General features: G+C 39.9%; 1 pseudogene; it reads right to left on the bottom strand.

Moving 5' to 3' along the window:
* LOC101656532 overlaps positions 1-1,267 on the bottom strand; it is a 22,490-nt pseudogene extending 21,223 nt beyond the window's left edge.
* Positions 1,268-3,759: the final 2,492 nt, after the last annotated feature.

Here is a 3,759-nt window from a genome sequence, read left to right as displayed (position 1 = left end):
TGAGTGAGTGAGACAGTGAGTGAGTGAGAGTGAGTCAGTGAGTGAGAGAGACAGTGAGTGAGTGAGAGTGAGTCAGTGAGTGAGTGAGACAGTGAGTCAGTGAGACAGTGAGAGAGTGAGAGTGAGGCAGTGAGTGAGTCAGTCATGAGTGAGACAGTGAGTGAGAGTGAGTCAGTGAGTGAGTGAGGGTGAGGCAGTGAGTGAGTGAGTGAGAGAGTGAGACAGTGAGAGTGTCGTCAGTGAGTGAGTGAGAGTGAGAGAGTGAGGCAGTGAGAGAGTGAGGTAGTGAGAGAGTGAGAGTGAGTGAGTGAGACAGTGAGTGAATGAGGGTGAGGCAGTGAGAGAGTGAGCTCATTTTTCTATAACTTGTATCAAGACTTCATTTATTAGGGTTAGAGTAGTATCCCATTGTATGCATGTATCATATTTTATATATTTATTGATGAGCAGTTTCCACCATCGTCCATTGTGAATTGTGCTGTACTTGTATACAAGTCTCTGAGATTCTGTTTTCAAGGTAAATTTTACCTAGGGGTGAAATTACTGGTTCATAAAAGAGTTCTATTTTCAGTTTTTTGTGGAACCACCATACTGCTTTCCACAACAGATGTGCCATTTTACGTTCCCATCAGCAGTGGATGAGGGCTCCAATTTCTCCACAACCTCAACAACACATTTTTCTTTTCTGTTTTTAATCTAAGTCATCTAGTGACAGTGAAATGGTATCTCATTGTGGTTTTGATTTGACTGGTGACAATGAGCATCATTGGACATTTGAACGCCCTCATCAGTGAAATGTCTATGCAAGTCCTTTGTTCATTTTATGATTGGGTTATTTGTATTTTTGTTGATAAGTTATCAAAATTTTAGATATATTTTAATTACTAGATATTTATCAGATATATCATTTCTGAAGGTATTCTTCCAGTTGATAGCTTGTCTTTTTGCTTTTGGGGGGAGGGGGGAAGTAGGATTTTGATAAACAAAAGATTTTGTGTTAGAGTTGCATCTTTATTTGAAAGTTTCACCTTGACAATTTAGCATTTTCCACCAACTGAGGAGCAGAAACTTTCCCTGGCTTCATCATCTTTTGCTTGAGTGCTGCCTTTGTAGGAGACTTAGCAGCAGCCATTGCTGTCTTTTTAGGTGCCTGCTTTGCCTTTTTTGCTTCTTTGGCAGCCCTGATAGCCTGTTCTTGTTGTTGGGCCTTTCTAATTCCAGATTCCTGATTCCTCTTAGCTGTTATATCAGCAAGAGATGCACCCATGATGACCCTCGAATTTGACTGTACAATGGCTTCTTTTCTTTGGAATTTCTTCTGATTGCCCCTTTTTGTGCTTCCTTCTGTATAGAAGAGTCCGGTTTATCTGCTGAGGGTTTCCCTTAAGAGGAATGCTGATTCGCATTTTGCATTAAGAAATTGGAAAACCTTTCCATCCATCCAGGTGAAGCGTCCTCCTGTGTCTGGGGTAAATCTTGTACCCGTTGAAACTGCACAGCTTGGCCTTCATAGCTGCAGCTGCAGAGAAACAGGGAAGATGATGAATAGAACAGATTAAAAAAAATGTATGAGGTACCATGTACTTAATTCGTCTTTTGCTGTTTGTACTTTGCTCTTATATCAGATAATCCATTGTTAACAGGTAAGCCTGATCAATAGCATTGCCTCTGCATTCTCTTCTTAGTATTTTATGGGTTTAGCTTGCACATTTAGGTTCTTAATCCATTTTGAATTTCTTTGAATCTATTTTTATGTATGAATCCTGTTTAATTTTTTTGGCATGTGCAAATCTAATTTTTCAACATTGTTTAGTTAAGAGAACCTCTCTTTCCCTATCAAATGGACTTAGTACCCTTGTCAGATGTCAGTAGTGTGGGCTTATTACTAAACTCAATTCTATTCCACTGGTCTGTTTCTATTGTTATACCATACTAATTTATTTTTATTATTTATAGTATATTTTAAAATCAAGAAATATGAGTCTTACTTTGTCCTTCTGTTCAACATTGTTGTTGTTAGCTGCCATCCAGTCAGTTCTGACTCATAGTGATGCTATGCACCACAGAATGAAACACTGCCAGGTCCTGTGCCATCCTCATAATTGTTCCTATGCTGAGCTCATTGTTAACAGTCACTGTGCTAATCCACCTTGTTAAGGCAATTCCTCTTTTACACTGCACTCTACTTTATCGAGCATGAGATCCTTCTCCAGGGACTACTCTCTCTTGAGAACATGTTCAATGTATGTAAGGTGAAGTCTCCCCATCTTTACTTCTAGGGGCATTCTGTCTGTATTTCTTCCAAGACAGTTAAATTTGTCCTTTTAGCCATCCATTATACTTTCAATATTCTTCTCCAGCATTACAATTCTTTGGTATTTCTTATTCAATGTCCAGCATTCACATGCTTGATTTTTCAATATTCTAAAGAGGTCTTGTGCAGCAGATTTGCCTAATGCAATGTACTTTTGAAATCTTGATTGCTGCTTCTATGAGAATTGCTTGTGGATCCAAGCAAGACCAAATCTTTGACAATTTGGCCTTTTTTTCCATTTATCATGATGTTACCATGATCCAGTTGTATGGATTTTTATTTTCTTTACATTGAATAGTAATCCATACTGAAGGCTGGAATCCCTTCATCTTTATCCGCGGGTAATACAAGTTCTCCTCACTTTCAGCAAGCAAGGTGGTGTCAACTGCATATTCCAGTTGTTAATAAGCCTGCCTCCAATCCTGATGCCACATTCTTCTTCACATAATCCAGATTCTCTGATGATTTGCTCAGCAAACAGATTGAATAAATATAGTGAAAGGGTACAACCCTGATGCATATCTTTCCTGATTTTAAACCACACAATGTTCTCTTGTTCTGCTAACACAACTGCCTCTTGATTCATGTACAAGTTCCTCAGGAGGACAACAAAGTGTTCTGGAATTCCCATTCTTCTCAGAACTATCTACAGTTTGTTAATGATGCACATAGTCAAATGCTTTGTTGTAGTCAATAAAACACAAGCAAAAATATTTCTGGTATTCTCTGCTTTAAGCCATGATCCATCTGACATCAATAATAATATCCCTCTTTCCATGTCCTTTTCTGAATCTGGCTTGAACTTCTGGTAGTTCCCTGTCACTGTACTGCTGCAATCATTGTTGAGTGATTTTCAGCAAAATTGTATTTGCATATGGCATCAATGATATTGTTCTATAATCTGAGCATTCTGATAGGTCACCTTTCTTTAGAATGGGTATAAATATGAATCTCTTCCAGTCAGTTTGTGAGATAGTTAAAGATTATTGTGCCAACCTGGCCGATAAACACATGTGGGGTTAATTGAAGGGCAGAGAGATAAATGGCTTGGTGAGCCTCGCCTTTCTAGTTCTTGGGTCTCTTGCTTTCTGATGGTCAGACCAGGGTGCAGCTGCCTTAGTCAGTTCCCTGCTTCAGCTGGCAAGGCTCACTTCCTGCAAGACATTCCTGAGGAGATGCCACATGGACCTACCCCGATGCAGCCCTGGGTGCTGGAGAAGCCCTATGGACACCCCTGCCAGCACTGAGATGCTTGCGTGTTCGCTGATTCGGCTTTCCTCCTGCAGTTAGCATCACTGCGTGTGTTTTGTGAGATGGAGGAGGACTTTGCAGATTGGTGTCGGACATATGGGCTATTGTTGGACTTGTGGCTTGGACAGCACTGGGTTGGGATGTTTTCTTGATGTGCACTTACCCTTTATATAAAACTCTCTCTTATACATATG

Source organism: Echinops telfairi, unplaced genomic scaffold (assembly GCF_000313985.2).
Source record: "Echinops telfairi isolate 266 unplaced genomic scaffold, ASM31398v2 ScPeMD7_19;HRSCAF=73, whole genome shotgun sequence".
Taxonomy (NCBI): Eukaryota; Metazoa; Chordata; class Mammalia; order Afrosoricida; family Tenrecidae; genus Echinops; species Echinops telfairi.
This window is presented reverse-complemented; position numbering and strand designations above follow the sequence as displayed.